The sequence below is a fragment of the Anser brachyrhynchus genome (genome assembly GCF_964034855.1).
Source record: "Anser brachyrhynchus genome assembly, chromosome: 26".
Classification (NCBI taxonomy): Eukaryota; Metazoa; Chordata; class Aves; order Anseriformes; family Anatidae; genus Anser; species Anser brachyrhynchus.
The window spans coordinates 1,612,199-1,626,651 of NC_137719.1; the positions used below are offsets into that span (position 1 = coordinate 1,612,199).

The following is a 14,453-nucleotide window of genomic DNA, read 5'->3' on the forward strand; positions in this document are numbered from 1 at the left end:
CTCTTCTATGGTTGCCTTGCCTCTCTTATCTCATGTAGTGTAAGCTGTTCACCAGATTTGTTGCTATCTTGCAATCCCCTTTCCCTTAATGAGCGTTTTGTAAACATTTGCGCTAGGACACTAGGAGATAGGACGAGTTTCTCCTCGGAGAGGAACTGCCCTTACTTTCTGCCTCCTGGTAGCTGACTTCCTTTGGCGTGCGTGAACAATTTCATCCACACAGATTTCAAGCTAACGTAAATTCTACAGAGCCTCTGCCGAAACCTATGAATTTTGCACCAAGGGCAAAGAATAGCTCCTTTAAGGTAACAAATCTAGCTTTTTAAAAACTAATATAAAAATAAGTTTTAAAATTTCACTTTTAAAGGAACCTCTCTGGGAAAAGGTCCATTCTTCTGTGCCTTTGCAGCATGGTAGGGGAGCTGTTGGTACTACAGCAACACTGGGGTCACAAGGCCCTGAATGCAGAGAAGCATGTGAGCTCAAGATATTTGGGTGAGGAGGGTTTCTCACATTGCAGCTATAAAGCTGCACTTTGCAAGGGCTTCACTGGGAAAAGCACTTTGAAGACAGTGAATATGAGTCAGGGAAGATCAGAGTATGGCCTGTAAAACTGTAAAAAAAAACGGAGCCCTTTTTTTTATGCAGACACCATATTACATGCATAAGGCACTGTGTTGTTTAGTGATTAAGGACTTTTATTTTATTTCATATTTTATTTTATTTTATTTTATTTTATTTTATTTTATTTTATTTTATTTATTTTCAGTGCTTGTTTTTGCTATAAAACACTCTTTCCTGATCTGAACATTAACACTGGTTGAATGCCAGTGCTCAATGCCATGTGCCATATAAAGGCTCAGAAACAGAGAAAGTAAAGAAAATCTTTTCTTCCTTTCACATCTTACATATTTGACTCGGGAGGTTATAGGTTACAGTTACTTTTTATTTAGTCACAAGACTGTCCAAAAACTATTGAAAATGCACAAAGGCCAACAGACTACTGACTTCATTACTCACCTTTGCACGACTTCAAATAGCTCAGAGGTACAATGTGGGGTATCTGGAAAAGTTTTTGCCAAAAAGGTGTGCTAAAGTTGTTCAGTGGCTGATGTGCAAATTTCAACAAAATGTGAGCATCGCACATGCAAAGAATATGTATATTTTCTTGAGCAAGTTGTTATATAACATTGTTGTTATATAACATTGACCACTTAAATCACTTCATTATTGAGACTTTTTCAAAGTGGCCTTGTTTTGGCTACAGGGCCAGAGCTCAGCTCCTCTCTAGCAGTCAACTTCAAGATGAAGGGCCATTTCTTCTCATTACCACTGCAAAGTTTTGCTGCCAATAAGAGCTTTACCAAGAGCTTTACCAAAGAGTAAACCTAAACTGATTTGTTGATTTTTCTGGACTCTTCCATTTAGCCATTTAGCCATCTTAGCCATTCTGGCTAAGCATGTCCAGTGATTTGCTACCCCATCTCTGCAACTTTCTTCCTTCTTCAATAGCCCAAATCTGTCACTGGCAGAAGTGGTCACAACTCCAGCTGACTTAGTTAGAAAGATACTCAAGCCATGCTTATTTAAACTAATACTCTCTATTTTTATATTTTTTTTTCATAAATATCAATATCTTTGTCAAAGTCATGTATGGTATTGATGTCAGGTACATCAGCTAAGCCTTTTAACCTGGCTTTATTCAACTTTTCTCCTTCTAGGCAGGGGAAACTTGATAATAAACCAAAACACATTATCAAGGTCCCTGTTACTGCTTAGCTGCATTGGAAGTTGATATTTGAGTTTAGGAAGATTAATTTAGATCTCAGGGTGGATTTCATGGTTATCTGTACAACCTTATCTATAAATCCTCTTCAGCCTTATCAAAGACTTTCTCTGAATATTGTGGCTTTCCAGAGCTAAACACAGAAAATCTTAGGGAAATTCTGGAGCTGAGCTGAGGTCAGTTATGTTAATTAACTTAAAAAGAAAAGCACAGCCTTCTTGCTTGTGATTCATCACCTGACTATGCTGAGCTAAGGTCCATATGGCCGTAGGGAGGGAGATTAACAATGAAAACTGTGAGAAAAGAGTCAGGGAACATAACCCTAACTCTTTTCTTCAGTACAGTAACTGGCTACTGTAAAAGGAGATCTTTGAGATGGTTTGTCATAGACAGGTGAACAGGTAGTACATTTGCTATGAAAGCAATAGTACCTACAGAAGTGGTTTCAAAAGGTCCTTTTTATGCTTAAATATTAATTTCAGAAATGCACTGACTTCATATATATAAATGTATATATTTTTCCATGAAGGGTGTAAGCATTTCATAGGAGCTCCTGCCTGTTGGAAGGCAAGAGGTGCTGAATCTTCTCAGCACTTCACAGCATATGGCCTTATCCTTAGTGCTTGCTCATATCTGGTTTTCCTTCTCAGACAAGCATGAATAACAGCTTGAATGCATAGGCAACAGCAAGCAGAGATATGCCTTTCAGAGCTTGTAGGCATTGGGATCTACAGCATTATAGGGCCCAATTCTGAGGGTTTTGAGTTTTCTGTGAGTTTTAGAGCTAAAGGTTTTAAATTTAAAAGCATTTTTTGAGTATTTGTACAACTGAGGTTTTTCGCTGAATCTCTGCCCTTGCTATGAACACTGGTGATTCTGAGGAGTGAGCCTTAAGCACACATAAAGTCAGTCTCCTTTCTATTATTCTGTTAATCGAACAATTCTACAGCCAGAAGAGTTTTTCCATGTTCACTCCACTTTCCTACAGTTTAAAACTTAGCCTGCTGTGCAGCTTTGGTTTGCTGGGTGACAAAAATGAACAAGGTTACTGTAACTGCTCTGGCAGTGACATAAGCAGAGCTGACACTGCCTTCGAGCAGAGGCTGGGCTACTGACCTCTCTAAGCCTTACTAAGTCCAGACATTTTCTGTGAATCTGTAAGTTCACACCCTGTAGATATAAATATGTAAGTAAAATGTAGTGTGCACATAGCGATCTGACATAAATTCCTTAACCCACAAATATGTCATCTTCATTCAGTGGCTCATGAGAAGCACAATCACTGCTCAGACATTCCAGCTGTCTTTGCATTTCCACTCTTGTTTTGATAACTCCTTGAACAATAGCATGCTGAAAGGCAATGCAGCCTGCTGTGTTATACACAAACCAGCTTTCACTGAGTTTCTTAGCTTACTCAACTTAGACCCTGTTGGGGATCTGCCAAATGAGGAGAACCCATAGAGTACATCTGATATAAAAGCAGCTTCCTGTTTCCCTAGGTTTTAGGCTGATTAATTTAACATGATTTTTTTTTTCCAGAGTTGAAGTATTTAACAGAATGGTTTTATTTCATGTCACTGAAATTAAGAGGTTTGGTCTTTTTTTTCACATGCACTGCAATTTACATGTACAATAAGTATCCTGGAAAGGAAACTACCCTCAAGAAATCTATGCTAAACAGATTAACTGAGGTAGATGGACAGAGAGAACATTAATAGGCATTACTGTATAATTGTTATTAAATTTTGTAGCATAATTGATGACCCCATTTCATGAGCAATAAATTGTGCATCAGGCAGGTAGCGTTACAGAAAGGTTTCTTGGCCTTCATTCCTAGGAAATTTGGGTTCTTTTCCCCAGAGAATTCAAAGTTGTACGTGGGAAAATGTAGCTAATGGAAACATTAGCCTTTGCACTGATCCCGACAGAATCAGGGAACAATATTCAATGCAACTATGGCATTGTTTAACTAATGCCTCGCCCTTCCTGTTCGAGCTGGCTGCTGGTGGAGGTGGCACTCTAGATTGGACACTCTCCATTCTCATGCCATGAGACCTGGAGGAGGTGTGCAGAGAGAGGGCCGTTCGCACTCACAGTGCTAAGCAGCTCGGGCAAGAACGTGAGCGCGGCTGACACAGCGGGAGCCGAGGCTATGCGGCAGCAACTCCTGGGAACAGCTCAGCTGTCGAAAGGGTCAGTCCTGAAGATTGTGGGTCTCCAAAATAGACTCTAATCTCAGGCACCATGCAGCTTCCTCCAAGCTGATGCCTTTACGGCTTCTTCTGTCAAGAGGCAGCAGAAGAGCAGGGGTTTGAACAGGAATGTGTGAGGCAAGCTCAGCGCTGAAAGCCTAGAAAGTGAAGCAGAGCTTTACGAAGTGCCAAGGTCGACGATACACCATGATTGAAATGGTGTGATGCTCCTCTGGGTAAGAGGAAGTTGGGAAAAAAGAATGTGAAGTGTTTTTTAAGCATCCTTACCCTTCCTTAGCATGATTTTCAGCATGGAGAAAAACCTGCTCTCACTAACACACTCAGAAAGTGTTGGGATGTGGAACTTTTTCCAAGAGAAAGTGTTTAATGTTTGCTTACGTGTCCTGGGCTTTTGTGACTTAAATGGTTCCTCAGTGAATAAACAGAAAGCTTGCCAGTTAGTTACAAGAAGTCACGTGTAATTTTTCCACGTGTAGACTCAGTCAGCTGGATTTTGGTTCAGTAGTGCATAACAAAAAATTTTCGTAAGATTTACAATCCAATTTTATTAGATATTAAGGTTTTTTAAACATGAATAAATCTGTTTCTTTTCCTTTTTTCTTTCTATTTTTGCTCCTTCTCCCTGATTCCTTTTTTGAATAGATTCTATTGAAAAGACCACTCTGAAAACATATAAAAGAAAACCCAAAGAGATTAAGTTTTCAGTAGAGGAAAAGAATGTAATTGATCATGGTTTAAATACAGAAGCATTGCTGAAAATCAAATATTCCTTACAGATTACTCTTTAGTTAGTTTGTTTGTTTGGTAATAAAAAAGAGAGATATTTGATGAAAAAATATCTGATTAAATAAATCATCTATTGGATAGGGGAAAGATATTAAAATATTGTCTGCTCTGTTTATAAATGAATATAAATATCACAGGTAAAATTTGGGCTGGAATATGGAGGTAAGAGCTTTTCATTTCAGATTTCACAAGGGAAGGCTTTGCATCCAGTATGGTCTTTTAGGGACTTTTCTTATAGATCTTTAAACTGTAATTTCAAATCCCCATATTTAGGGCTGGAGACACAGGAAACCAAACAAATATTGGACATTTCCAGTATCCTATGACCTTGAGCAGCTTTACAGTTTTCATTTAAGCTTCATGTTTATTTGTCATGGAACATTTCCGTATTTGCATGTGTAATACATAAGAAAAAAAATCAGTCCTGCAAGAATGTACACTGTATATAAAGAAGAAAGAAGGAGAGGATAACAAAAGGGATGCATCCTTGTTTCATAGAAGAAAATTTTTCAAACAACTTTGAGTCAGCAATCATGCCTCCATTTCTGGAATTCAAAATGCAATGCCCTGCTTTGCCACAAGAAAATACCCCCTGCCCCTCCCCAACCTGCTCTTGCAAGTGATTTGCATTATAGCACAAGGGAACTTTTGTTTCTGTGCTAGAACCGTTGAGAAAAAAATAATGTCAAGCCTGAGAGTCTTTTCTAAATGACACGGAGAGTTCTCATTCTCAGACACATGACTTCTTTTGCCCATTAAGTAATACAGCATTAATAAAGGAGAAAGGATGTGTTTTAATGGAGAAAAAAACATCAGTGCCTTTGGTGACGTTAATCACCCCTTAAAAACACAGATAAATCTAAAAAAAGCCCACATATTTTTCCACTGCATGGTGTTAAGAGGTATAACGTATCTCTATCACAATACTTTGATCAAATGTCAACATTCAGACTGAATCAACATTAAGACATCTTGTTTGGAAATTTTCAAAATTCCTGCTGAGCACATCTTCAATCCTTTCCAAAATCTGTATAAATGCAGGGGTTTTGGTTCAAAGCTGCTCTCTAATCAGGATACCACTGACATATATGCCATTTCAGGGAAGTAGGAGAGTGATGCAAGCTAATGTGCTCTAGCAAGCATCCCAGCATATGATTTGAAATTTTCCAAAATACAGACACAAAATTATTACGAATATGGCCCACAATTGTCTCTGTCAGGAGATAGCTGTGGCATGAGGCAACTGTTGGATGTGATATGGTAGATAAAGAAGAGTGTGACACTGACAGTGTGATGAGCTTGCAATGGAATAACTAAAATTAGTTTCCATTCCTGCATCTGCCTGAGTCCTTGTTCCTGTATGCCTCAGTTCATGGCTGCTCTGGATTTTCTTTCCATAAATGGGCTGTTCCCCAGCAGCTCTCTGTTCTGATTTCAGATGGATCTGGAAATCGGAAAGATATTATTTAAAGAAAGAGTGGGAAGAGAGAGGCATAGCAATGTGTTAAAACCAGAGTGACGGAGAAAAAGAAAACAGAGAGAAGAAGGAAAGACATTGTGCAGCCACAACAGAAGGGAACTACTTAAGCTCTGTAACACAGCCTCCTTGTGACCTTTTGGAGACAATATTGAAATGCACATCAATAGCTCTATAAGGGAAGCCAGTGGCATTTCATCTTCATCAGCTATTTCCAGGCAAGAGAAAAGGCTGGGGGACACACTAACAAGTAGGGCACGCAGACTACCTGCATGTCTGCTGTCAATTACCTTTTTTTGTTCTGTTTTTCCTGCTGAGGTGGCAAAAGCTCCAGGCTCTAGGAAGGGAGTCCATCACTGTGCATTTGCACAACTACAATCTGGTCTTAGCAGCAGGTCATTGGCCATGAGGCGGTACAGATAAATAATGATACGCAGAGATTTTTCAAGCTGGCACAAAGCCTGAATAACAGAAACAGAAAGAAGAGGACTGGAAAGAGCTGGACATTGCCTTCTCATCAGTGTCCTGTCAGTCGTATGTGGCAAATTCACTGCAAGCATGTGGCTTCATTTTTACTGTGAATCCCAGCTCCCTGTGTGCTCAGTTCCTTGAGCACTATTTGGAGGAGCTACCATTATCCAGTGTGATTGAATTTTCTTTATATGTAATTGGGAAATTTGTGCTAGCATGCAGTCATGCACATAACTCAGTCTTGTGTAGTGAGAGAATGATACACAGAAATTCTTAGATCCTTACATGAGAAAGACAATGCAGCCCCTTGCTTTTGTGTCTGCTTCTGTACATTTCAACATTTAATCTTTCTTTTTTCCTGCCAAGCTTCAAAACACATCAATACAGGTGATAAAAATGTTTCCATGAGCATAAGTATTTCCAGGAACACTAAGATAAACATTTGCTTATATCATTTATGAGATGGGGGACACCTCAAGAAATCTATTGATTCGTCTCCCCTCCCATTATTTGTGTATATACACAGATTGAGGCTCTAAATAATATAAAAAGGTCATTTAAAATTTAGTACCTTTAAAGGTCACACAATTTATTTAGGCTAACAATTCAAATCCAGTGGGACACAGTTGAAATGAAATCAATATCTGAGATCTTCATAAAGAACCTGATTGTATTGTAATGCTAATGAACAGCAGAGTAGGCACGCTATTTAATACTAAAAGTTTTGACTCCGCTGGCTCCTTATCATACTTGCTTCACAGCACAGCTTAATAGAAAAAGGTCAAGAGAAAGTTTTAATTTTACATTGCTGAAATTCCTTCTCTCATAATCTAGTTATTTTGTGAAGCTTTGGATTCATGTGGGTGTTAAACTTTGGGCAACCCTCTGAGCAGCTTCAGTGACACTGACAAAAGCAAGACTCCTGAACAAAACTTTACAGAAATCTCCCAAGTTGTTCCCCGTTGTCAGCTATGTCCAAGTGGACTGTTTGAGGAATAACATTCTTTTCCTTAATGACAACTCCATTTAAATACTTCCAAAGCCCTAAAAGGACAAAGCTCTTGGGAACAATGACTAATTATATCCTGTCCCTGTTTTTTGGAACTATAGATTTTTAATCTTGAACAATGGATTTGAAGAAAACAGGTTATGTTCACCTGAAATTATTTTGATTAATAACTCAAAATTACTTAATTAACAACTAAACATAGATGGAATATTTTCTGGTAGTTTGTTGATATCTCAGTGCGAGATGGTAATTACAAAGCCAACAGCTTGTATTCGCCTCAACAAAACATGAAGAAAAATGAGACAAGTGTGTCTAATAATTGTTCTGTTTATTTTATGTTAGGGTTGGCATCAAAAAGGAAAGTTAAGTTCTATGTGACAGTAGAAGAGACTGATTCAGTAAAAAACAAACAAATAAAAATTGTCTAAATCCATCCTTAAAAATTGAAAGAATTAAAATTAACATTTCAGTTTCTGTAATCTGATGATTGGAATTATAATGGATAAATTAGGATGGTCAGCAGCCTTTCTCAGTTATGTTTGTCATGCAAATGAATACCAAATTCTGTCTTTTCCACTTAAAAAAATAAAAAGTGTAGAAGTTCTTTTTATTTTCACTTCAAACACAGCAAAAAATCCAAATATGGTCTTGTACTCCTAGACTCTATGGTGTTTTGCCTTCTATATGTGCTGGTTATCAGCAAATGAAAGAAAAAAAAATGTTTTAAATGCTTATTATATTTAGTGCAGAAGAAAAAGGTAGTGATTACATTCCCTATGGCTAAACCTTCCAGAATGTTTAAACTCATGGCTTTTTGTTGCCAAAGCTACCAGAGAAAGGCTGGGAAAAACTGTTTTGGAGACATTCTTTTTTATGAAAAAGTTAAAAAAATTGAGAGAGAAGCATTAATAAATATTAGTTTTTGTCATACAGTATACTTTTCTAAAGGGAAAGAGCTTGTGTATAGCCCAGGTATAATTGCATAGGGTTTGCTTGTCTGTTACTGATTTTAGTTTGGCTTCTGCATCTTTATTGTTTAGGATGCTCAGGATACATATATATTGGTTAGCATTAGTTAGAAATTTGATTAAATGCTGCTAGTAGCTCAGTTCACAACTGCTGATTTTCCTCACCTGAAAAAATCTTACAAGACCAACAATAAAGTGAAAGACTAATTCTTCTCCAAATTTAAATGGCATATTAAAAATGTGACTTTATCTTGACAACTTAAAAAAAAAAAAACAAAAAAAAAACCACCACAATGGGCGGTGAAAATGAGAGCCCCTAGACAACTGCTATAAGTAGTTGTTGCCAGGATACTTTCCTGATTGATACACAAATTGTTTTCTGATTAGCTGTCCCATCAGTTTGAGTCCATTCTAGTGGCAGTGCGTGCATAAAAAGACACCTCTATCTCACAGGTACTAATTAAACTGTATTAACAGTTGTGATGCTCAGGATCACGAAAATACATTTTAATTGGAGAATTTTTAATGATTCTTCCACTTTTTAGAGTTTTGTACTGACAGTTCTATCCTTCTTGTTGTGTTATCTCCTTCACAGCTGTTTAACATCTATGAGCTGTGCATAAACACTTTTCTATCTGAAGGATCCCACACTTCTGGTGTTTCCTCACTTTTGATTCATGAGACCCCCACATTTAGGATTGCAGCTTGTAGGAGTTTGTAATGTGCTTTAAATCATGCTGCACATCTCCCAGTTTTTCTCAGAGCGGCTTGGCAGATAGGAGTGTCTTGTGAAGCGCGGATGGCAGCTTATCTTACTGAGAGCATGGAACAAGCCCCTCACAGTCCCTGGTGTTAAAGGGCTCTACTTATCTGGAATGAGTGGCAGAGTGCCCTGGCTCGGCTCTCAGTATATTGCACCCAGGGACATTGCTTAATGTGATGCTGTCAAACACCTCCTGGTGTGCTCAGGGCAAATTTCTGATTTAGGGAGCTTCTTTAGGTGAAAACTCCCCCTGCTTCCTATCACACGGGATGGAAAGGGTTAGTGGCTACCACTGTTGGGTCAAGCCTTAAAGTCCTTATGTCTCAAGTTAAGCATATTTTTAAATGCCTTCCAATTACTATTTGACCATCTGTACAATGGTGACAGCAGGGGAAAGGGGAAACTCCACAGCAGCTGGCATGGTGGCAATCGCAGCATGTATGCGATGGGTGGATGTGTTGTGTCCTACCCAGGAACTGTTGGGCAGGATTTACAGCATGCAAACAAATAAAGGCCTTAGCTGCCTTTATAGTCTGGGCTGTCCTGGAAGCCATCAAAACCGTAAGAGCCTTCTCAGAAAAACTCATTGCACTGCTTTACCCCTCTACCCTCCATTATATCCCCTCATCAGCTCTCATCCTAGTACCAGAAATTACAGGATAATTTTTAAAGGATACTTTCCCCGGTCTGAGCATGGCCACAAATGGGTCTATATGATACATCCGTTTTTCTGTCCAACAAGAAATGGCTGGATCAATTAGAGGACCCCACTCATTAGGTCTGTTTCACCTTACTCTCTTTATACACACCCTCAGAAAACTAAATAAAGTGGGAACTTTCAAGTCACATGAGTCTGTCTACCTCTTACTGAGCTGTGAAAAAGAGCAAAGGAAAAAAATTGCAGAATAGGAAGAGAAATGTTAAAAACAGTACATGGTATGGCCATGATGAGCACCAGAACAGCAGGACCTGTCTGCAAGGAATAGAGACCTGGATACAGAACTCCAGCCAGCCTGCCTGCCCACTTTCTCCCCGGCTACCTCTCTAAACGAAGCAAAGCAAAGAAACAAAAACCCAAACAAGCAAGAGTGCAGAATCCTTCTGTGGAGTATTTATGCCTGAGGGAGGAGCATAGCCAAGCAGGAAGAGCAGAGGTAGAGGCAGATGGCAGGATGAGGTTTGTTAGATTTCACCTGGTGACAACAGGGGTGAGAAGATAAGGAAAAGGAGATAAAGGGGATACAGGAGTTTTGGGGCTTCCCCCCTTACCTGGCTGGGCTCATGGTTAGTGTGTGATTGGCATTTGTCAGATTTATCTTACATCCTTTGCTGTATTCCTGTTCTGAAACAGAAAAAGATTTCACTTAAATTGTGTGAATCTTTGCTACTTACATTTCTGGAATTGTGTGAATCTTTGCTACTTACATTTCTGGAATGTTTTGGTCTCCAATTAGTAAACCTTCTACAAATGTAATGCTTTATTAGATAAAGGGATACGTCTATATATTGTAAAGAGAAGAAATGACAAATATTATGAGAAAAAGAAAAATTAATTTAGTCAAAAAATGGGGCTTAATTTCACATGAAAACAAAAATCACAGTGGTTTGGAAATCTGAAAGAAAGTATTCTAATCTTCTGCAATCCAACCCAGCATTTTCTTCCTGAGGAACATGTCTCAGGTTGACAGGGACTCACTTTATTTTATTTTTGTCTTATGGTTTGCATGTAATCAGTGTTTTTACTAGCGCAGCGAGAACAAGCTCTCACCTAGTAACAGTCCTGGACACAGATTGTAATAAAGAAACCATAACTGTTGAGATTACTGTAACAATTTGCCATCTAGTGGTCAATCAAAATCACACTCAGTTCTTACGGGCCATCAGAATTGGATTATGTGTCTTGGAATATCTGGCGTGGCTCATGGGCCATGACATTATCTTATACAAAACAAGTGATTTTGCAAAGCCCTCCTCACCTCCTCCATGGACAATAACTTAAGACTTGAGTACTTAAAATTAGGCACCTTGTTTCAAATTGTGCGCATACTTCCAATTTACTGGGATGACTTTTTCTTTTTGCATGTAGATCCTGTATGTTGTTCACTGTTCAACTGCAGCTATTTGCTCCTGAGTGGTTAGAGGTTAGAGACAAGCTCATGAGGCAAGTTCTTTACTTCTAAAACTAAGGGATGATTTTTTTTTCCCATTACTATACATTGTTAGTATAAAAATGGTGGGAAGACTTAACAAAATGAGGACAATCAGACAGCACAATTTTAGTTTCAAATAGTGGGCTTGATTCTCCAGCCCAACTTCAATTTTTTCTTCAAGGGAATTCTGTCCTATAAAGCAAAGTTTGCTCATGTAGACAGCCATCCCTCTTTGTTACTCGATGCAAACTGGAAGCCTTTTTCTCATTTATTAGACAGCTTATCTGTTTAAGAGCTCCAGCCACATGGCCTGGGCCCCAGAAGACAAAGGCAGGGACTGGAAGAATGTTGAACTGCCCAGTGTAGGAGAAGGTCAGATTCGAGACCATCTAAGGAACTTGGAGTCACACAAGTCCATGGGACCAGATGAGATACATCTGCAGGTCCTGAAGGAAGTGGCAGATGGAGTTGCTAAGCCTCTCTCCATCATATTTGAGAAGTCATGGTAATCCAGTGAAGTTCCCACAGACTGGAAGACAGGAAACATAACTACCAATTTCAAAAAGAGAAAAAAGGAAGACATGGGGAACTACAGGCCAGTCAGTCTCACCTCTGTGCCTGGCAAGATCATGGAGCAGATCCTCCTGGAAACTCTGCTAAGGCACATGGAAAATAAGGAGGTGATTGGTGACAGCCAGCATGGCTTCTCTAAGGGCACATCGTGCCTGACAAATCTGGTGGTCTTCCATGGCGGGGTTACAGCATTGGTAGATAGAGGAGGAACAACTGACATCATCTACCTGGACTTGTGCAAAGCGTTTGACACTGTCCCCCATGATATCCTTGTCTCTAAATTGGAGAGGCATGGATTCAATGGATGGACTACTTGGTGGGTAAGGAATTGGCTGGAGGGTCGCACTCCAAGGGTTGTGGTCGACAGCTCAACGTCCTCAACAGCTCAGTAACGAGTGGTGTTCCTCAGGGGTCAGTACTGGGACCGGTGCTGTTTAACATCTTTGTCAGTGATGTGGACAGTGAAATTAAGCGCACCCTCAGCAGATTTCCTGATGACACCAAGCTGGGTGGTGTGGTCAGCAGGCTAGAGGGAAGGGATGTCATCCAGAGGGACCTGGACAGGCCTCGAGGTGGGCCTGTGTGAATCTCATGAGGTCCAACAAGGCCAAGTGCAAGGTCCTGCATCTGGACCTGGACATTCCCAAGTACAAGCACAGGCTAGGTGGAGAATAGATTGAAAGCAGCCTTGATGAGAAGGACTTAGGTGTGTTGGTCAATGAGAAGCTTGACATGAGTCAGCAACGTGTGCTGGCAGCCCAGAAAGCCAACCATGTCCTGGGCTGCATCAAAGGAAGCATGGCCAGCAGGTCAAGGGAAGTGATTCTTCCCATCTGCTGTGCTCGCGTGAGACTCCACCTGGAGCACTGTGTTCAGCTCTGGGGCCCCCAACACAATAAGGATATGGAAGTATTAGAATGAGTTCAGAGGAGGGCCACAAAGATGAGGGGCTGGAGCACCTCTCCTACAAAAACAGGCTGAGGGAGTTGGGGTTGTTCAGCCCGGAGAGGCGAAGGCTCCAGGGAGACCTTATAGTGGCCTTCCAGTACCTAAAGAGGGGCCTACAGGAAAGCTGGGGAGGGACTTTCTGTCACAGAATGTAAGACAAAGCTTTAAACTAAAAGAGGGTAAGCTTAGATTAGATATAAGGACAAAATTATTTACTCTGAGAGTGGTGAGGCACTGGAACAGGTTGCCCAGAAAAATTGTGGATGCCCCATCCCTGGAGGTGCTCAAGGCCAGGCTGGATGGGGCTTTGAGCAACCTGGTCTAGTGGGAGGTGTTCCTGCCCATGGCAGGGGGGTTGGAACTAGATGATCTTTAAGGTCCCTTCCAACCCAAACCATTCTATGATTCTATGATATACAAAAACCTGCCACTCCTAATTTAAGCAGTCTATTTCATGTAAATGGTATTGCTTACCAGGGTAAGAGTTTCTGGGTCAATCTCTGATTTTAAAATGATTGCAACTGACAAAACTGTCACAACTTGATCTAGATAAATAGTCTTGCACACTGGGAAACACCCAGAGGCGACAGTGGGGAAAGTTCTCAGTGGAATGGCTTCAGTGGTAAAAAGATCTTAATATGCAGGACAGGTGTCTAGATAAACTGGTGTCCTTGGCAGTGAGGGACCATAGATGCTTCCTGCCCACTGATATGTGTAAAGGATCAAGAAAGGTTAATTGCAGCAGACTTGGAGACGTGACTGGAATGTGTGCTAATTCTGCCATCCCAAAATACTTGACATATTTTAGCTGCCTGTCAGAGTGCATCCAATGATACCATTGCTGGGATTCCAGGCACGCCTTTAAATACTTTTTTTTTTTTTTTTAAAGCTGAAAGCAAATAATCAACATTGTTCTGATTATCATATCCTAGGATAAATACTGTTTTAACACACAAAAGCTGCCCATGTACGTGTACACACATAATCACACACTCAGGCACACCCAGACACACTCCCAATGTGCTCTCTTCTACATGAAATATTTTTACCACTTTTTATAGAACAAGACTAGCTGAAAAGCTAGCTAAACTTCCAGGACATGTATTGCTCGCATGGAAAGAATCTCTTGGAAAGACCTGGTAACCTTCAACGTAGCAAGAGTCACATCCTGATACTCTTCCTTTCTAGACTCCTTCCACCCATATCTCTATAGCATCTAAGCTTGAGCACTGGCTCCATTCCTCATTTCTGTGACAGATCTGAGTTCCAGTCCTGGTGGGATCACCACAGCACTGCACGTCCCCTGATG

At 40.1% G+C, this 14,453-nt stretch overlaps 1 protein-coding gene across 1 annotated transcript in view; it reads left to right on the forward strand.

The window, feature by feature from the left end:
- The first annotated feature begins 156 nt into the window (after positions 1-156).
- Positions 157-14,453, forward strand: part of GKN1 (gastrokine 1) — a 41,981-nt gene continuing 27,684 nt past the window's right edge. The window contains exon 1 of the mRNA XM_080568359.1: positions 157-305. The gene's annotated coding sequence lies outside the window, so the exon portion shown is untranslated. The remainder of the gene's footprint in view (positions 306-14,453) is intronic.